A 22,284-nucleotide genomic window follows, 5' to 3' on the forward strand; every position below is an offset into this window, starting at 1 on the left:
GTGGGAGGCAGGAAGGGTAAGTGGAAGAGGAAATGGCACAGGGAGAAAGAGTATTCAAATCAGTCCAGGCATGAGGCTGGCAAGTGTTAGAGAAGAGCTGCAGAAAAACCTGAGGTCCTTTCAGACTCACCAGTGTTTAAAGTCTGTAGTGCTGTCAGGAAGATTCTGCCTTATGTGCACCAGAGACAAAAGTCCGGATTGCTCAGAGAGAAGGGAATGTGTCTAGGGCATTTGGCATGGTGGGCCCTGCCTTCCCTGGGAGGGGATGGAGGTGAACTAGGGCAAGAGCTGCCGTGGTGTCCTTCCGATCCCTCCCACCTCCTCCAGAGGGCAGGTGATTGACTCAGGGGCCCCGCAGCAGCCTTCAGTTCGGGCAGGAGATGGGTGTGGGTGTGGTGAAGAAATTCTGCAGAAGTGGAAATTACTGCAGGTTCACCCATCTTGTGGAAGAGTCTGCTGCTTAAGAAAATCACTAAGGAGAAGAGGTGCAATTGGAAAAAGTATGCTTTGCCAGGGATCTTTGCTTCATTGGCGCTGATAAGGAATAAAGGGAAGAGGAAAGAGAAGAGGCAGCCGCTGACAATGTTGGAGGACTGCCTTGCTGTGAGGAAAGCCAGGGGCAAACCAAATGCAAAGCAAGGCCAATTCCTTTCTGTATTTGACAACGGCTGGTGCATTTCAATTCCTTTATGGAACCATCCATTGAAGCAGTATAGTGAGTAGAGCTTCCCTGATAGTTCAGTTGGTACAGAATTCACAGGAATTGAACCCCAGTTCAATTTCTGCGTCAGGAAGATCTGCTGGAGAAGGGATAAGCTACCCACTCCAGTATTCTTGGGCTTCCCTTGTGGCTCAGCTGGTAAAGAATCCTCCTGCAAAGCGGGAGACCTGGGTTCAATCCTCGCGTTGGGAAGATCCCCTGGAGAAGGGAAAGGCTACCCACTCCAGTATTCTGGCCTGGAGAATTCCATGGACTGTGAATAGTGAGTAGAAAAGAGACATATGCAAAAGACTAACCAGACTAACCAGGTAGATGGGAAAGAGACTCACAAACATCCCCTGGAGGAAGAATAGAGCCTGCAGCGAAAGGCTGAAGAGCATGTCAGCAATTATTTTGCTACACTACGGAATGTGGGCAGAGAAGGCAATGGCACCCCACTCCAGTACCCTTGCCTGGAAAATCCCATGGACGGAGGAGCCTGGTGGGCTGCAGTCCGTGAGGTCGCTAAGAGTCAGAGATGACTGAGCGACTTCACTTTGACTTTTCACTTTCATGCATTGGAGAAGGAAATGGCAACCCACTCCAGTATTCTTGCCTGGAGAATTCCAGGGACGGGGGAGCCTGGTGGGGTACCGTCTATGGCGTCGCACAGAGTCGGACATGACTGAAGCGACTTAGCAGCAGTAGCAGCAGGGAATGTGGGAGGCTTCCTTCCTGATACCTTGGATGCCAGGTCAGCTATATCATGGAACCAAATTGAGCTTACGACTTTGGTGAGTGCAAAGAGGGAGTGCACTGAGAGAGCTCTGAAAGTTGACCCGGGGAAAATCTCCAGCCATGACCAGACGTCCCCGTGTAGTGATGGAATCACCAATAATCTGGGCCACTACTGACTGAAGCACAGGAATAAACATGTGCTGAAACAAGAGAATATTGAACCAGAAAACTCCACCATTCCAAGTGCAGCACTGAAAAATTCTCCTAACAACATGTGGTTCACTCTCCTGCTTCCTCTCAGTGCTCTGGGCTCTCCTCTGAGCCAGGACACTGCTTTCCTTTCTTGGACACTGCTCTTCTCTCTTTTGTTGAATTCGAGCATCTAGCTTTGAGATGGTACAAATTCCCCAGATGGAGGTTTTGATTCCCCTGGCAGGGTCCTGCTGAAAGGTTTTGACACTGTAAGCCATTTCCCCACTGCCCAAACTATCAACTACACAAAGGAGAGAGAGGTGTCCCCAGACCTCTCATTGTGAGGGACACAGCTGCTTTGCCACCGGGGCTCCAGATCTAATCGGGCCTCTTGCCCCACGCGGACCCACTCAGCTCCTCCCAGCCCAACCTGCCCCGCCACCCACTCCTGCCCCCGTGCTCTGGGGCCAAGGCCGCTGCACCCATACTCTGGCCTATACTTGGTTCAACCAGACAAAACTCTTTATTTTTTAATTTTTAATTGAAACAAGATTCTTGATCTTATACTTGGATTCCATGACAATGTCAAATTGCTGTAAGTTTCAACATATGGCTTCCCTGGTGGTTCAGAAGGTAGAGAATCTGCCTGAAATGCAGGAGACACAGGTTCAATTCTTGGGTTGGGAAGATTCCCTGGAGAAGGGAATGGCAACCCACTCCAGTACTCTTGAGTGGAGAATCCCATGGACAGAGGAGCCTGGTGGGCTACAGTCCATGGGTGTCACAAAGAGTCAGGCCTGAAAGACTAACATTTTCACTTTCAACATACCTACTGGCAATTACTGGTGATGGACAGTGAAGCCTGGTGTGCTGCAGTCCATGGGGTCGTAAGGAGTCGGACATGACTGAGCGACTAAATTGAACTAAACTGGCAATTTCTGCACCTATCTTGTGTAATTAACACTAATAGTTGCTGGACCAGTACTGGCATTGCTTTAGCTTATTACCCTGTAATATTTTTCTCCATAGAACTTACATTCCCTGTAATTACCTTGTTTACTTAGAGGTCTATTTGTTTATGGTTTTCTTCTCACTAGAGCATAAGCTCCATTAGAAAGAGGTCTGATTTATTTTGCTCTGTTGCTTTCCCAGTTAGTGGCCGAGACAGTGTAGGTGCTCATAAAGTATTGTTGACTGATGCCTAAATAACAAACAATGCTGTTGGTGGAGAGAGGAGGCAACCATAGCTGTTATGGAAACTCTACAATCCTACCTGGCCTGAATTCTAGTCAGTTCACTCACAGCTGCTTGATTCTCTGGTTTCCTGAGAGACCCCAAGTACCCCAGATTAGGTCCAAATTAGGTTCAGCCTCCAATACCCAGCACTGGATTTCCCCAATTACAGATAGTTCTAATGTGGATGGTCACTATCTGGTGATATGTCTTCCCCCCTGGTTTATAAGTTCTGAGAGGGTGGGGATTCGATCTGAAGTTGACTGCAGTATTCCCAAAGTCAGGCAGCTCAGTCAAGGCCCTTGGTTGACATAAACAGGTTTGTGGCATGTATGTGGGCAGGAGGGGAGGTTGCCCTGGAGAAACAGTGCCCTACACCGTCTCCCATGAGCCCCACTCCCTTGGCAGGGTCCCAGGGTTGGTTTGAGCTCTGGTCCAATAGGCTGCCTGCGTTACCACTTCCTTCCCCCATCAGCCACCTCAAAGTGCTTCAAGTTAGAACTCCTGACACACCAGACCTGGCCCAGATGGATACTGAGAGCCTCGGGAAGTAATGCTGTTGTATATTTTTGTGGTTTTCTTCATGAGCTGGAGATGAGGTTACCGTTTAAAAGTGCCTATTACAAATACAATCCAGATATTGATAGCAATGACACATGCCAGAATAATTCCTCCCACTGAATAACCGAAGGCTTTGCGGGAGGTCTTGACTGCCAAGGCTCGTTCATTCCTACGGTTGTGGCGCCTTGTCTGAGTTTGAGAGGAGAGACAGAACAGGAACAGATGAGCTTAAAAGGGTTATTGGAGGGGGTGAAGGCATTGCAAGGGTGGGGTCTGAACCAACAGGATGGAGAATATGGATGAAATTTATCCAGGGTTAGGGCTTCCCTGGTAGCTCAGATGGTGAAGAATCTGCCTGCAATGCAGGAGACCCAGGTTTAATCCCTGGGTTGGGAAGATCCCCTGGAGAAGGGATAGGCTACCCACTCCAGTATTCTTGTCTGGAGAATTCCATGGACAGAGGAGCCCAGCGGGCTACAGACCATGGGGTTGGAAAGAGTTGGATATGACTGAGCAACTAACACACACACAGGACCAGGATGGAGAGGGAGGGGAAGGTGAGGACTGACAAGACGCACATTCTCACCTCGGAAGAATAGTACAAGGCTACAGCGCCTAAAGGAAAGCACAGGATATAGGCCACGACCGCCAGCACGAAGTAGTCCTTAGCGGGGGTCTCAGCCATAATTTCAAATGCCTGGGCAAAGGGAGTGGGTTATGGCTCAGTATGGCTTCCGGACCCTACCGTTCCCTGTAACTTCCTTCCTTGATTGTCCTTGATTCCTATAAAATCTTCACTGACACTCTTTAAAAACCTCACTGACTCCCTTGAACTCACGCTGTATTCCCTCAAACCTTACTGTCCATTTAAATAAACCCATTTACCCCATAACTCCCAGACCCTCTCTTCTTCTCACCCCATGCCCTATAAACCCTCTGTTCTCTGTAACATTTTCTCCATCTCCTGTAAGCTACTCCCTGTCTTCTACAACTGCCTTGCTGCTCACTACAGCATGTCTCACTTGACGCCTTCCATTGTCCCCCTAAAGTCCTTTCTGACTCTGAGGACTCTCACTTGACCTCCTTGTACCTCAGCTGACCCACTGTAATACATTGTTTCCATGAACACCCTCATTCTCCCCCAAGCAACCTTCTCTTTGTTCCTATAAACCACCCTTCTGAGATCTTCACTCAGCACTAACACATTCACTTTTCATGTATAAAACTTCCATTGTCCCCTTAAAGACTTTCACCCTATAATACTTTAATGTCTTTAATAGCTCTCTGCTTGTCCCTTTTATAATAATATCACTCATTTTGCCCCTAAGCATTTATCGTGGTCCTGTTATGACCCTTATTGTTCACCTCTAAACGCTTCCCCTCATCTATCCCCCACACCCATATCCTCTCACTTGGCTTCTTTAAGCAACTGTAAACTCGAAGTCTCTTCTTATCCACTCATAGCTTCTTCTCTGTCCCTTATAAAGACCTGCCCTGAGTCCTCCTAACGTCTTCTTTCTACTTCTGAAACCAGCTTTGAACTCCTTCTTCCTCTACTAATTACACAGCCCCGCTGTTCTGCTAAACTTGTACTGTCTCTAACTACTTCTCTTCTTAATAAACCCTCTCTGCCCGCTCATGAAATTCTCCTTCCGCCTGATTCTCCCCTACCCCTCCTAACTCTCTTCCTGGCACCTGTCACTCCATAAATTCTCTCCCTACCTCTTCTAATCCCCCCCACCTCCCTCCTTTAGGGCACCTGGATTTGGTACTACCAAGGCTACATAGAGCCTTTTCCCACTCCGCCCCGCCAGGGATTACCATGGAGACCAGGCAGGCCCCGCCTCTGTAGTTCCACTTCTATTGGCTGATTGGAGGTTGTGTGTGCTGGGGAAGCCAATACTCAAGTGGCTGCTGATTGGTCTGTAGGGGTTCAGGCTCCTCCTACTCTCTCAGGTGATCAATTCCCCAGGTGCCTTGAGGGAAAAAGCGCCGCTTGAGGAAAGAGTGATGTAAGCCTAGGAGTCTTGGGTTGCTTTAGGTGCCTTGAAGGGGTCATTTAACGATTTGAGTCACATTCTGCAGCAGTGGCGGCTGCTGTTTGTGAGAATTAACGTCTTTTCATGCGTTTACTTAACACCTATATATCCCCCTTGAAGAAGGATCAGTTCATCTCTTTTGCCCATTTTAAAACAATTGCTTTGTTTTTGTTACAGTTAAGTTTGAGGGTCTTTTATAGCCTAACTTCCCTGGTGGCTCAGACGGTAAAGCAGGAGGCCTGGGTTCGATCCCTGGGTTGGGAAGATCCCCTGGAGAAGGAAATGGCAACCCACTCCGGTACCCTTGCCTGCAAAATCTCATGGACAGAGGAGCCTGGTAGGCCACAGTCCATGGGTTCACAAAGAGTCGGACATGACTGAGTGACTTCACTTTCACTTTATATATTTTGGATACAAGTCCTTTGTCAGATGTATGATTTGCAAATATTTTCTCTGCTTCTGTAGTTCATTTTTTCATTTTCTAATAGTGTGCACTGCAGATCAAAAGTTTTTAATTTGGATGGAATCTAAATTTTTTTTTATGAAGGTGCTTTTGGTATAATGCCTAAGACTCTTGCTTAACCAGGGTCAGAAAGTTTTTCTCCTATGTTTTCATCTTAAAGTTTAATAGATTTATAATACAATTTACATTTGAATCTATGCTCTATATTGAATGTCAAATGGGAAGTTTTAGTTGACATTAAGTTTTGCATATGGTGGTCCAATTAATCTAACACTATTTCTATTTCTTTGAAACTGTTTCTATTTCTTTGGTAAATTACCTTTGTACTCCATTCTAAATAAAATGGCTGTATTTATTGTGGGTCTCTATCTGTACTCCTTATTATGTTCTGTTGACTTATGTGTTTATCCATTTGCCAATACCGTACTGTCTTAATTCATGTAGCTTTATAATGATTCTTAAAGTTGGGTCATGTGAGTATTCAACTTTTTTCTTAATTTTCAGAATTGCTTTGACTATGCTTGTCTAGATCTACAAATCTTTTTTGTCTTTAAATAGGAATTTCATAATCTCAAAAATAATTTATGTGTATAACTGAATCACCTTGCTGTGTACCGGAAGCATTGTAAATCAACCATACTTCAATAAAAAATATTTATTAAGGAATTGCATAAGAATTTCAGAATGAGTTGAGAGAGGTGTCAAACCTTCCAATTATCAACTGTGGGCAAACTTTCCATTTGTTTAGTTCTTCTATTTTTTTCATCGGCCATCTAGCTACACACATAACTTATACACATGAAACATTAGGTTTACACCCAATGTGTGTGTGCTCAGTTGTGTCTGACTCTTTGAGACCCCACGAACTGTAGCATGCCAGGCTCCTCTGTCCATGGGATTTTCCAGGCAAGAGTACTGGAGTGAGTTGCCATTTCCTACTTCAGGGCATCTTCCCAACCCAGGGATAGAACCCACATCTCTTGTGTCTCCTGCATTGGAAGGCAAGTTCTTTACTACTAGTGCCACCTTGGAAGTCTCGGATTTACACCCAGCTACTTGCCTATTTGGGAGCTACTGGAAATGGTATTTTAAAAACATTTTGGTTTCTGATTGTTTCTGGCAAGCGTATAGAAATACAGTCGATTTTTGAATATTGATATTGCTACCTGCATCTTGCTAAACTCTTCAGTTTTAGGAGTTTTATTTCATTAAAAAAATTTTTTTTCAGATTCTTTGGGCTTTTCTACACAGAGAATCATGTCATCTGAAAATAAGGTAGCTTTAATATCTTTTTATATGCCTTTTTAAAATTTATTTATCTGACTGCACTGGGTTTTTGCTGCTGCATGAGGGCCTTCTCTAGTTGTGGCAAGTGAGGACTACTCTCTAGTTGTAGTGCACAGCCATCTCACTGAGGTGGCTTCTCTTGTTGCAGAGCAAGGGCTCTCGATGCACAGGCTTCAGTAGTGGTGGCGTGTGAGCTCAGTAGTTGTGGCACATGAGCTTAGTTGCTCTGCAGCATGTGGAATCTCCTGGACCAGGTAGTGAACCTGTGTCTCCTGCATTTGGCAGGCAAATTCTTTACTACTGGATCACCAGTGAAGTCCTCTATGCCCTCCCCACCCCCACCCACCCATGCCGCCCCCTGCTTTTCTGACTTATTGTGCTAATTAGGACTTCCAATCTGGTGCAGCACAGGGGTGATGAGAGTGAACATCCCTGCCTTGTTGCATATATAAGGGAAGAAAGCTTTCACACTTTCACCACCGCATATAATGTTAGCTATAGGTTTTCTGTGGACACTATCAGGATGAGGAAGTTTCCTGTTCTGGTTTGCTGAGTTTCTAATCTTAATGGATATTGACTCTTCTCAAATGCCTTTTTTGTATCGATTGATCGTGTGGTTTTCCCTTTTTTAGACAGTTCATATAGTGGGTTACATTGATTTTCTAATATTGAACAAACTTTGCATTCTCGGGAGAAACCCCAGTGGGTGATGCTGTATTTGATTTATATAATTCTGTTTTTGGTTTTCTATTATTTCTTTGAGAATTTTCATATCTATATTCATAACAGATATTGATCTATAATCTTTGGTACATTTTTTTTCTGATTTTAGTATCATGATAATGCTGGCTTAATGAAATGATTTTGGAAATATTTCCTCTAATTTTTTCTTTTACTGGAAGAGCTATTTTCTGTTTGGTGATGATGGATATTTTCATTTTCTTGATTGTAGTAATGGTTTCATGGGTGTATACATATGTCAAAACTTACCAACCTGTATACTTGAAATATCTATAGTCTTGTGAATTATACCTCAATAAATCCCCCCCCCAGATTAGTAAAGAGTAATAAGGTAATTTCTAAAAGAAAGGAGATATTAAAGGGAAGATTAAATTTCTTTCTTTAGGGCTTAAGAAACTAAATGCTTGGATATTGGACATCCAGGTGAAGACTACAGCTCTGAGTTTCCCTGACCCCAGATTGTAAATGATTCATCCTGTATTTAAAAAACACAGACACTGACTCAATATTCCATATACATTAAAAAAGTTATTTATCTATTTATTTTGGCCACACTGCTCGGCATGTGGGATCTTCATTCCCTGACCAGGAATTGAACCTGTGCTTGCTGTGGTGGAAGCTTGGAGTCCTAACCACTGGACCACCAGGGAAGTCCCTCCAGATATGTTTCAAGAACAGTGCAGCCAGCTTTAAACCTGAGTAACTCTCAGTCCTCTCAATCGACACAGATAATAGCAATTCCAGCTGTAACTGGACACATTGAGAAGCACATGGACTCTGTAAATGTACCAGAGGGGAGAGAAGAATTTTGTCCATCTCAGCTTTTTCATTTGTTTTGTGTTAACAGGGAGGAATCTTTCCTAACATAACATCAAGTCATGGAATGTTGTCTACAGACAATACCTGAGGCCAGATAAAATCGGACTAGCAGGTTTTGTGCTCAACGTGGCAATCACATAGACACTTTCATCTTGGCTTTTCATTAGATTGATTGAAAGTCAGTCAGATTCATACCAATGCATTTCTCCGACTGCCATTTTAATTTTTTTCTTCTCCTTATTGATGCTCAATTTTCATAAAATCACAGATGTATTTGTTCGGTTTTCATATATCACAGATATGTTTATTCCTCTAGACTATAGTTAAGGTGGCATACACGGGTGGTCCTCAGTCCTGAAATTCTCATTTCATTGAGGCACTTGGCCACCCATAGTAAATACTGCATTTTCCAGGTTCTCTGAGAGGAAGCCAGAGGCCATGTGATTAAATTCTGGCAAATGCAATGGGAGCAGAATAGGGGTGTGTGTGTGTGTGTGTGTGTGTGTGTGTGTGATACTTAAGTTGTGGTACTGTCCCTCAACCTAAATAATGTAGTCAATCCACCTTACAGTTCTTCTGGTGCATGGGTTTGGGTCATAAAGTATCATATATTGTGGGGAATAAATTGTGGGGATAAAAACACAAAATATCTGTGTTCTTTTTAGATTTCAGTATAAGATGGTCCATAATAATTTTTTTTAAAAAAGAAAGCAAAAAGACTGATAAGAGTATTCATCTAAACCATTAGGAATTTTCACAAAGCTTTTTTTCTTTGAGGTGTAGTTGATTTACAATGTTGTGTTACTTTAAAAAAATTATTTATTTATTTATATAGTTTGCTGGCTCTATGCTGTGCAAGAGCTTTCTCTAGTGTGTGGGTTTCTCATTGCAGTGACTTCTCTTGTTTTGGAGCACAAGCTGTAGGGCATGTGGGCTCAGTAGTTCTGTCTTGCTGGCTCTAGAGTGCAGGCTCAGCAGTTGTGGCACATGGGTTTAGTTGCCTTGTGACATGTGGGATCTTCTTGAACCAGGGACCAAACCTGTGTCCCAAGGTGAATTCTTAACCACTCTTCCACCAGGGAAGACTGTGGTGTTAGTTTCTGCTATACAACAAAGAGGTACAGTTATATATATATATATCTATACATATAATATTTATATTCTTTTTCATATTCTTTTCCACTATAGGTTATTACAAGATATTGAATATAGTCCCCGTGCTATATTATATGTTATATATATTATAACAAGTAGGACCTTATTGTTTATCTATTTCATGTATAGTAGCTTGTATATGCTTATACCAAACTCTTTATTTGTCCTTCCCCACCTCTTCTCCCCTTTTGTAACTCTAAGTTTGTTTTCTATGTCTGTGGGTCTCTTTTTGTTTTGTAAATTAGTTTACTTGTATCATATTTTAGATTCCACATATAAATGATGTCACATGATATTTTGTCTTTGTTTGAATTACTTCACTTAGTTTGACAATCTCTAGGTCCTGGCAATGGCAACCCACTCCAGTTCCACTCCAGTACTCTTGCCTGGAAAATCCCATGGACGGAGGAGCCTGGTGGGCTGCAGTCCGTGGGGTCACTAGGGGTCGGACACGACTGAGCGACTTCACTTTCACTTTTCACTCTCGTGCATTGGAGAAGGAAATGGCAACCCACTCCAGTGTTCTTGCCTGGAGAATCCCAGAGACGGGGGATCCTGGTGGGCTGCCGTCTCTGGAGTCGCACAGAGTTGGACACGACTGAAGCAACTTAGCAGCAGCAGCAGCAGGTCCATCCATTTGCTCCAAATTATATTGTTTCACTCCTTTATTATGAGTGTGTAGTATTGTTTTTTTTTTGTGTGTGTATATATACATATACATATATATACACATATATATGAAATATATATATACATATGAATGAAATATATATATTTCATACATATATATGAAATACGTATACATATGAGTGAATATATATATTTCATATGAAATATATATATATATATGTAACTTCTTTTTTAGCCATTCATATGTCAGTGGACATTTAGGTTGTTTCCATATCTTGGATATTGCAAAGAATGCCACTATGAACATAGGGGTGCATGTAGGTTTTCAAATTAGAGTTTTGTCTGAGTATATGACCTGGAGTGGGATTGCTGGATCATATCGTAACTCTATTTTTAGTTTTTTAAGAAACCTCCATACTGTTTTCCATAGTGGCTGTACCAATTTACATTCCCACCAACAGTATAGGAGAGTTCCCCTTGTTTCACACCCTCTCCAGCGTTTATTGTTTGTAGATTTTAATAATGGCTACTCTGACTGGTGTGTGATGCTTCCTCATTGTAGTTTAGATTTGCATTTCTCTGATAGTTAGCTATGTTGAGCATCTTTTCACGTGCCTATTAGCCATCTGTATGTCTTCTTTGAGAAATGTCTATTTAGGTCTTCTGACCATTTTTTGTTTGGGTTGTTTGGTTGTTTGTTTTATTCTTATTGAGTTACATGAGCTATTTGTATATTTTGGAAATTAAGCCCTTGTCAGTTGCATTGATTTGCATTTTCTCCCTGTCTGTAGATTGTCTTTTATGTTTTGTTTATGGTTTTCTTTGCTGTGCAAAGGCTTATAAGTTTGGTTAGGTCCCATTTGCTTATTTTTACTTTTATTTCTATTGCCTTCAGAGACTGATGTAAGAAAACATTGCTCCAGTTTATGTCAGAGAATGTTTTGCCTATGTTCTCTGTTTTATGGTGCCCTGCCTATATTTAAGTCTTTAAGCTGTTTTGAGTTTATTTTTGTGTATGGTGTGAGAGAGTGCTTTAACTTCATTGATTTACATGTGGCTGTCCAGTTTTCCCAGCACCACTTGCTGAAGAGACTGTCTTTTCTCCATTGTATATTCCTGACTCCTTTGTCAAAGATTAATTGACTGTAGGTATGTGACTTTATTTCTGAGCTCTCTGTTCTGTTCCATTGATCCATATGTCTGTCTTTTGTGCCAACACCATGCTGTTTTGATTACTATAGCTTTGTTGTATTGTGTGACTTCCAGAAGGGCTATGCCTCCAGCTTTGTTCTTTTTCCTCAGAACTGCTTTGGCAATTCTGGGTCATTTATGGTCATTTAATTAGAGTTATTTGTTCTAATTCTGTGAAAAAAATCATGAGTAATTTGATAGGGATCAAATTAATTTGTAGTAATATTTGTTTAGTTTATGGGCTTCCCTGGTGGCTCAGAGGTTAAAGCGTCTGCCTGCAATGCGGGAGACCTGGGTTCAGTCCCTAGGTCGGGAAGATCCCCTGGAGAAGGAAATGGCAACCCACTCCAGTATTCTTGCCTGGAGAATCCCATGGACGGAGGAGCCTGGTGGGCTACAGTCCATGGGGTCACAAAGAGTCGGACACGACTGAGTGACTTCACTTTCACTTTCTTTTGTTTGGTTTGGAGAGTATGGCCATTTTAACAATCTTGATTTTTCCAGTATAAGAGCATGGTTTAACTTTCTAATATATGGAAATAATCTAAATGTCCAATACAGATGAATAGATAAAGAAGTTGTATATATGTGTACAGTGGAACACTACTCAGCCATAAGAAAGAATGAAATAATGCTAGCAATGTGGATGGACCTAGAGATTATCATACAAAATGAAGTAAGTCTGAAAGAGAAAGGCAAATACCATATGATATCACTTATATGTGAAATCTAAAATATGACACAAATGAACATATCTGCGAAACAGAAACAAGACTCACAGAGACAGAGAACACATTTGTGGTTGCCATGGGAAAAGGGGTTGGGGAGGGATGGATTGGAAATTTGGGATTAGCAGATGCAAACTATTACATACAGAATGGAAAAACAACAAGATCCTACTGTATAGCACAGGGAACTATAGTCAATGTCTTGTGATCACTGACTAATGTTGAAGTTGAACCTCCTTTGGGCACCTGATGTGAAGAGCCAATTCCTTGGAAAAGACCCTGATGCTGGGAAAGATTGAAGGCAGGAGAAGAAGGGGATAACAGAGGATGAGATGGTTGGATGACATCATTGACTCAGTGGACATGAGTTTGAGCAAACTCTGGGAGTTGGTGATGGACGGGGAAGCCTGGTGTGCTGCAGTCCATGAGGTCGCAAAGAGTCAGACATGACTAAGTGACTGAACAACAACCAAGACATTAATACAACATTGTAAATCAACTATACTTCAAGAAAATAATTTTTTAAGAAATGAAAAAACACAAGACCCTAATTTGCTAGGTTGAAACTGTAGCTCATGAGAGGGAACATGTGACAAGTGTCACTTGCAGTAGGAGGGTGCTAATTTTCTTCTAGAGGTTAGATGATTGAGTCTGGCACAAACAAAACCCAGTAAAAGTATTTTACCAATTAACAATTTTTTTTTTCCACAAGGAGAGGCACATAAGTGAGATCTTACATATTTCTGTTAAGGAGTAGCTAATATATTTTTCTTTTTTTTAAAATATATTTTTCTACAGATGATCTTGAATCAGTCTCTTACCTGCAGCTGTGTCCTCGCTCCGTCATGTCGTAATTTCTCCTTTGTATAGATAAAGAGACACCTCGCTTTTCTTGTCATGTTTTCTGGTCCATGGCATATCTGCTGCCACGTAAGAACTCGAATGAGTCCCTCTCCAGGTAAAGGCTGCCTGTCTGATGGGGAAAGAGGACACAGACTGGCTGTGAACACTAGGGTGAAGCCCCCGTAGTTCAGAAGTCCTGCTGGTTTGGTTGGTGCTCTACATCTCAGGGAGAGGCCTCTTTTGCCTTTTCCTGTTGCCAGGAGAGGTCCTCTGAGTCCAGCCCAGGTGTGTTCAGGCAAGTGCAAAGCTGGCTATGCTGTGGAGCTGCTGCATGCCAAGGGGAAAAATCAAACCAGAAAGAAAGCCTCGATCACCTTCACTCTGCAGGAGGGGCAGCTGTGTCTGTCACACTGCAATCAACCATTTTAACAACAAGCACTTTCACAGTAGTTATTATAAGCTAGGTTCTGTGAACTCTGTGAACTCGCTTAATTCCCAAAACATCTATGAGGGTTCTATCATTGTACAGTTGGGGAAACTGAGGCAAAGTCAGGTTCATTAGCTTCAGCACTAGGTCCTGACTCGGGATTTGAATGCAGGCTGGCAGACAGTGCCCATACTGGCAGGCAACTGGAATGCTTGCCTAGAGCTGGAGCACCAACCAGGCCAAGCAGCATTGGTCCCACTCAAGGCACTTTCTTCTCTTCCCTCCCTTCACTCTTGCTAATGCAGAAAATCCTCACCTCAGGAGCTAAGACAATGCCATAAGCTATTTGATTCAGATCCTGGGGTGGGTGGCTGAAAGGAATGTTGCAGCCACCTTGGAGGTGGGGTATTACTTTCCTTGGGGAGATCATGAGCCCCAGCCTCTTATCTATGTCACTAGAAGGGCTAAAATTTCTTCTCAAGGACAGAGAGGTGGCTGGGAGGCCCTGGAGACCCTTGAACCTGCCAGTCCTGCTCCCGGTCCATGACCACAACGGCAATGGAAAACGATCAAGATCAAGGTGATGGAAATGCAGATGGCAGAACGGGCCTTGAAGCAGAGGGTGGTGGGAGAGCTGACTAGGGCTCAGATCACGTCTCCCCAGACACTGGCTCTCTGGGTCTGTGGGTTGAGGGGAAGGGTGGGGAGGAAGAAGCACATGGGGGTCAGTGACAGTAGTTGGGCAGGGCTTCCACCTAGAGCTGTTTAGATTTTACACCCATTGCCCACGACCTGACCTGGCAGGAGAGCGCATGGGAGCTGCTTTACTTGCCCAGGTGAATGGGCACCTCTTCTGACTCACACAAGGGCTCCCCAGAGGCTAGTGTTCACCTGGAGGCTGGGCTGCAGTGGGTGGGGCTGTGCTGGGCATTTGGAGAGAGATGAGGCAAGCCAGGATGCCAGGGATGGAAAGCTGACCAGGGCAGCAGAGGAGCCTGTGTGATCCTCAGCTGGAAGCTGCCCTGAATTTTCAACATCTGTGGAGCCTGTGGGTCCTTGTCTGCTGCTGGCTTCTCGGCCACCATCTGGACATGCTGCAGTTTGGCTGTGTAGGGTCTGGGAAGGTTCTGTGCATCTGTGGTGGCTTTGTCCCTAGGCAAGACAGGCCAAGGCTCAAGGGACTGCTTTCCTGTTCAGTTGAGGCTGTAGGTTTGGTTCCTTTAGTTCCTCTCTCCATGAATTTCTTTGCCTCATTCTGTATAAATCTTCAATATCCTCTCTTCTAGCCTTTTCACTCACAAACTGCCACATAGGGTTGTGTAGCCACAGATACATTCCTTCCTTAAAAAGACACATGTACAGGTCCATGCAGAAACCAGGTCTGCCCCTACTTTATAGCTCCTATTTGTAATTCTGAAAGCGTGTCCCCAGGATTCAGAGAGGTGTTCTAGGCAGAACTGTTTCCCCTTCAAGTTCATATGTTGAAGCTGTAGCCCCCAGTACCTCTGATTGTGACTGATTTGGATATATGGCCTTTAGTGAAAGTGAAAGTCACTCAGTTGTGTTCAACTCTTTGCCACCCCATGGACTGTAAAGTCCTTAAAGAGATAATTAACTTAAAATGTAGTTATTAGGGTGGACCTGAATGCAGAATGATTGATGTCCTTAAAAGAAGAGTCTATTATACAGAGTGAAGTAAGTCAGAAAGAGAAAGATAAATATTGTATACTAATGCATATATATAGAATCTAGAAAGATGGTACTGATGAATTTATTTGCAGGGCAGCAGTGGAGAAACAGACATGGAGAACAGACTTATGGACCTGGGGTGGGGCAGAAAGAGGGTGAGAGGTATGGAGAGAGTAACATGGAAACTTACAAAATAGATAGTCAATGGGAATTTGCTGTATGACTCAGGGAACTCAAAGAGGGGCTCTGTGACAATCTAGAAGGGTAGGATGGGGAGGGAGATGGGAGGGAGGTTCAGGAGGAAGGGGACATGGGGGTCCCTATGGCTGATTCTTGTTTATGTTTGACAGAAAACAACACAATTCTGTAAAGCAATTATCTTTCAATTAAAAAATAAATAAAAATTTTAAAAAGGAGATTAGGATACAGACATCACAGAGACAGCCAGGTGAGGACACAGCTAGCAGGTGGCCGTCTGTAAGCCCCAGGTGCGAGCCTGCTGGCACCTTGATCTTGGACTTCTAGCATCTGATATTGTGAGAAAAAGATCATCTGTTGTTTGAGCCTCTTGATCTGTGGTGTTTTTTTTTTTTTTTTTCCTGGCAGCCCTAGCAAGCTAACACAAGAGATGTACCTATTCCTGGATGATTTCTGGTGGACACCTTATGGCTGCTACAAGAACTTTGGGGTAAACTTAGGCAGAAATATCCAGGTACATAACAGGAAAACAAGACACCTCCCAAGACAGTGACAAAACCTCTCCAAACATCTTAGCTAGAAAAGCCTGCAAGATGCATCTTCTTATATATTAATCTCGGGGAATTCTTTAATGGCATTGTATATGAAGCTCTTCTTCAGCTCCTAGGAAATCCCAGCTGACTCACTAACAGCCTCACAAAGAGCCATAGTACTTCCCATTGACCTTTGATGCTACCTGGCACAATTTCCCTGTTGCCCCACAACGACCTCGTGTAAGATGTTCCCTTTACTGTAAATGCCTGCCAAGACCACAGGGATCAAGACCATCCCCATGGAAAAGAAATGCAAAAAACCAAAATGGCTGTCTGGGGAGGCCTTACAAATAGCTGTGAAAAGAAGAGAAGCGAAAAGCAAAGGAGAAAAGGAAAGATATAAGCATCTGAATGCAGAGTTCCAAAGAATAGCAAGAAGAGATAAGAAAACCTTCCTCAGTGATCAATGCAAAGAAATAGAGGAAAACAACAGAATGGGGAAGACTAGAGATCTCTTCAAGGAAATCAGAGATACTAAGGAAACATTTCATGCAAAGATGGGCTTGATAAAGGACAGAAATGGTATGGACCTAACAGAAGCAGAAGATATTAAGAAGAGGTGGCAAGAATACACAGAACTGTACAAAAAAGATCTTCATGACCAAGATAATCACGATGATATGATCACTCACCTAGAGCAAGACATCCTGGAGTCAGGTGGGCCTTAGAAAGCATCACTATGAACAAAGCTAGTGGAGGTGATGGAATTCCAGTTGAGCTACTTCAAATCCTGAAAGATGATGCTGTGAAAGTGCTGCACTCAATATGCCAGCAAATTTGGAAAACTCAGCAATGGCCACAGGACTGGAAAAGGTCAGTTTTCATTCCAATCCTGAAGAAAGGCAATGCCAAAGAATGCTCAAACTACTGGACAATTGCACTCATCTCACATGCTAGTAAAGTAATGCTCAAAATTCTCCAAGCTAGGCTTCAGCAGTACGTGAACTGTGAACTTCCAGATGTTCAAGCTGGTTTTAGAAAAGGCAGAGGAACCAGAGATCAAATTGCCAGCATCCGTTGGATCATTGAAAAAGCAAGAGAGTTCCAGAAAAACATCTATTTCTGCTTTATTGACTATGCCAAAGCCTTTGACTGTGTGGATCACAATAAACTGTGGAAAATTCTTCAAGAGATGGGAATATCAGACCACCTGACCTGCTTCTTGAGAAACCTATATGCAGGTCAGGAAGCAACAGTTAGAACTGGACATGGAACAACAGACTTGTTCCAAATAGGAAAAGGAGTACGTCAAGGCTGTATATTGTCACCCTGCTTATTTAACGTCTATGCAGAGTACACATGAGAAACGCTGGGCTGGATGGAGCACAAGCCGGAATCAAGATTGCTGGGAGAAATAACAATAACCTCAGATATGCAGATGACACCACCCTTATGGCAGAAAGTGAAGAGGAACTAAAGAGCCTCTTGATGAAAATGAAAGTGGAGAGTGAAAAAGTTGGCTTAAAGCCCGAAGATCATGGCATCTGGTCCCATCACTTCATGGGAAATAGATGGGGAAACAGTGGAAACAGTGTCAGACATTACTTTTGGGGGCTCCAAAATCACTGCAGACGGTGACTGTACCCATGAAATTAAAAGACGCTTACTCCTTGGAAGAAAAGTTATGACCAACCTAGAAATCATATTGAAAAGCAGAGACATTACTTTGCCAACAAAGGTCCATCTAGTCAAGGCTATGGTTTTTCCAGTAGTCATGTATGGATGTGAGAGTTGGACTGTGAAGAAAGCTGAGTGCCGAAGAATTGAGGCTTTTGAACTGTGGTTTTGGAGAAGACTCCTGAGAGTCCCTTGGACTGCAAAGAGTTCCAATCAGTCCATTCTAAAGGAGATCAGCCCTGGGTGTTCTTTGGAAGGAATGATGCTAAAGCTGAAACTCCAGTACTTTGGCCACCTCATGCAAAGAGTTGTCTCATTGGAAAAGACTCTGATGCTGGGAGGGATTGGGGGCAGGAGGAGGAGGGGACGACAGAGGATGAGATGGCTGGATGGCATCACCAACTCAATGGATGTGAGTTTGAGTGAACTCCGGGAGTTGGTGATGGACAGGGCGGCCTGGCGTGCTGCGATTCATGGGGTAGCAAAGAGTCGGACACGACTGAGTGACTGAACTGAACTGAACTAAATTGAAGGCCGCACAGCCTGACTTGATCCCTGCTCACAGTCTTCACACTGACATCCTTGACTTGCTAAACCAAATAGGAGCAAGTGAGTCCCGGTAACACATCCCCAGAACCTCCCTAACACCATCAGTAACCTCTGAGTTTTGCACACCAATCAAACATCTCTTTGGCAGCTGTAGTCTTTGCAATCCACAGTTACCCCTGACTGTTACCCTCTATGAATGCTCTCCACTGATCATTCAGAACACCCCCAGTGACCATCTAGTTTGTACTTTCCTTTTTTTAAAAAAAAATTATTGTTATTTTAAAATTAATTTTTGGCTGTGCTGGGTCTTTGTTGTTGCATGCAGGCTTTCTCTAGTTGTGGCAAGTTGGGGCTACTCTGTTGTAGTGCATGGACTTCTCATTGCAGTGCTTTCTCTTGTTGCAGAGCACAGGCTCTAGGCATGTGGGCTCAGTAGTTGCAGCTTGCGGGCTCTAGAGCACAGGTTCAATAGTTGTGTCACAGAGGTTTTGTTGTCCCACGGCATGTGGAACCTTCCTAGATCAGGGATCAAACCTATTTCTCCAGGATTGCAACATGGATTCTTAACCACTGGACCACCAGAGAAATAATTTAAATTTCCTTTTAATATTTATTTATTTGGCTCATTGGGTCTTAGTAGTGGCACTTGGGATCTTTGCTGCATCATTTGGGATCTTTCATTGCAGCTCATGGACTCTCTAGTTGTGGCCTACGGGCTCAGTAGTTGTGTGTGAACTTAGTTGCTCCATGGGATGTGGAATCTTAGTTCCCCAAACAGGGATCAAACTCATGTCCCCTGCATTGGAAGGTGAATTCTTAGCCATTGGACCACCAGGGAAGTCCTAGATTGTACTTTTTCTTTAAAAAGGCCACTGACCTTCAGTGACAGCCCTCATTGAGCCAGTTTAACTGCCCACCTGCCCCGATATAGCCAGTCTTTCCTGACATGGCCCTTCTGTCCTGGTATGACTGCTTTGTCCTATTATACCCTCTCTTTCCTCCATAACCCCAAGTGTTTTGATTTTCCCCACAATGTCCTTCCAATCCTTCCTCACTGTCATGAACTAGACTCCTTAAATGCTGCTGGATCCCCTGTCTGCTCTGATAACATTTTTTTCCTGTCCTCTTCCATCCATGGATGTCCCAGTACTCCCTTCTCAATAGAGCCTGTTGTCTGCATCGCCTCTGTCACGCTCTGTTTCTCCAAGAGGCTCCCCCATCACTGCACCTGTGTTTCTGTCCCAGATAACAGCTTCCCTGCCCTAGCAGTTGTGCACAAAGTTAAAATCACCCCAAAGGAAAGCTTCTGCCCACCCTACCTCTGGGCCAGCCCTCTGCCTAGCATCCTGATTGGCCCACATCTCTTGAGGGCATGGCTCTTTAGTGCCAGTCTTCACCTAGTTCTTGGACTTGCCCTAGAATATGCAGCATCCAGGCCTATTTCTGCGTTCCTGAGGCTCCAGCTTCTGAATGTCAGAGTACAGAGCTGAGTCAAGGATGTTGGTGGATGTCTGAAGGAGACTGAACTTCAGGATGGCCTTCTGATTTGAGACTGTCCAGGTCTGGAGGTGCCTAAGCTGACTCCTGTTTTACAAAAGTGACTAGGTCCAGAGGTCACTAAGCTCTGGGCTTCCCTGGTGCCTCAGTTGGTAAAGAGTCTGCCTGCAATGCAGAAGATCTGAATTTGATCTCTGGGTCAGGAAGATACCCTGGAGAAGGAAATGGAAACCCACTTCAGTATTCTTGCCTGAGATATCCCAGAGATAGAGAAGCCTGGGGGGCTACAGTCCATGGGGTCATAAGAGTTGGACATGACATAGTGACTAAATCACCACAGATCTGGAGGTACCCAAGTGCCCCAAGCTGACCCCTGTTTCACAAGGGTGTCCAGGCCCAGAGGTCCCTGAGCTCTGGGTTCTTCAGTTATCAGGGTTCAGAGGTGCCTGAATTAATCCATTTTTGAGGGTATCTGTTGGGTCACAACCTCAGGAGCTTCCTATGTGAAATTTGAACCTGGCCCCCCTACCCAGCCCCCACGCCCACCCCATAGATGGAGGACAGGCTGAAGAAAGAGGCAGGCCACCCCAGACTGTGGAGTGGAAATTTTGTTTGTTTTGGCCATTGTGCTCAGCATGTGGGATCTTAGTTCCCTGACCAGGGATCAAACCTGCCAATCCCGTACTGGAAGCACTGTGTCTTTACCACTGGACCATCAGGGAAGTCTGGTGGAAGTTTTGAAAGGCAAAGAAACTTCCATACCAGGCTGGTACTGGGCAGCTGCAGGACGAGTAGGTCTCTGCACCTGCTTGCCAGAATCCTAAAAGTTTATCTATTTTTATTTTAGAAAAGTAATTTTATTTATTTATTCAGGCCGTGCTGGGTCTTCGTTGCTGTGTGGGCTTCTCATCACGGTCGTTTCTCCTGCTGCAGCGCGTGGGCTGTAGGGCGCATGGGTGTCAGTAGTTGTGGCTCCTGGGCTCTAGAGCACAGGTTCAATAGTTGTGGTGCTCGGGCTTAGTTGCTCTGCAGCATGTGGGATCCTCCCCAGTGAGGGAGGGAACTTGTGTCTCCTGCATTGGCGAGTAGGTTCTTTACCACTGAACCACCAGGGAAGCCTTCTTAGAAGTTTAAGTAGAGACCTTAACTGGGTTCAGTCACGTATTCAATCCAGATGGCCTCAACACCACCTTATTCTCCCAAGGCTACCATCCTCGGAAATGTTCCCACTGTGGCAGCAGTGGGCAAAGTATATATTCCTAGGACAGAAGAGGGGGTAAAGAGCTTCTAATTGCCCAAGTCTATTTTGGAGTTGACCTGGTAGTCACATCCTCTTGATGACTTTCTCCAACAGTGGCCTGGTCTGGAGGAGTCTGGGTTCTGTGGCTGGGTTCTGTGGCCCTCTTGTTATAAGGTATCTGGGTCCAGTGGTGTTTATGTTCTGGGTTACCTTCTGCTCCTGAAGGGGACTAGGTACAAAGGATGAGGACAGACCTGCAAAAGAGACTGTGAAAGAGCTGCCAGCATTTAGGAGGACAATGGAGAGTGTTTTCCCAGAAACCAGGTGAAGAATATATTGGATTGGCCAAAATGATCATTTGGGTTTTTCCATTACATCTTACATCTTATAGAAAAACCCAAATGATCATTTCGGCCAATCCAATTTTTACAGACAGAGGGAGATCAGCTGGACCAACTGAGAGACCCAGAAGGTGTATCCTGGAAGGTGAAGAGCTGGAAACATTTGCAGAGGGAACGAAGGACTACTACACACTCAAACAACAACTCTGCACCATCAAGTGTTCAGTTCAGTTCAGTTCCATCACTCAGTTATGTCCGACTCTTTGCAACCCCATGAACTGCATCACGCCAGGCTTCCCTGTCCATCACTAACTCCCAGAGTTTGGTCAAACTCTCGTCCATCACGTCAGTGATGCCATCCTCCATCATCCCCTTCTCCTCCTGTCTTCAATCTTTCTCGGCATCAGGGTCTTTTCAAATGAGTCAGTTCTTCCCATCAGGTGGCCAAAGTATTGGAGCTTCAGCTGTAGCACCAGTCCTTCCAATGAATGTTCAGGACTGATTTTCTTTAGGGGTGACTGGTTGGATCTGCTTGCTGTCCAAGGTACTCTCAAGAATCTTCTCCAACACCACAGTTCAAAAGCATCAATTCTTTGGTGCTCACCTTTCTTTATGATCCAATTCTCACATCCATACATAACTACTAGAAAAACCATAGCTTTGACTAGACAAACTTTTGTTGGAAAAGTAGGGTGTCTCTCCTTTTTAATATGCTGTCGAGGGTTGTCATAGCTTTTCTTTCAAGGGGCAAGCATCTTTTAATTTCATGGCTGCAGTCACCATCTACAGTAATTTTGGAACTCCCAAAATAAA

General features: G+C 44.0%; 1 pseudogene; it reads right to left on the reverse strand.

Annotated features, from left to right (window-relative positions):
* Positions 1-439: 439 nt before the first annotated feature.
* Positions 440-1,908, reverse strand: LOC120872563 (annotated as a pseudogene).
* Between the last annotated feature and the right edge of the window lie 20,376 nt (positions 1,909-22,284).

This window comes from Oryx dammah, unplaced genomic scaffold (assembly GCF_014754425.2).
Source record: "Oryx dammah isolate SB20612 unplaced genomic scaffold, SCBI_Odam_1.1 HiC_scaffold_13, whole genome shotgun sequence".
Taxonomy (NCBI): domain Eukaryota; kingdom Metazoa; phylum Chordata; class Mammalia; order Artiodactyla; family Bovidae; genus Oryx; species Oryx dammah.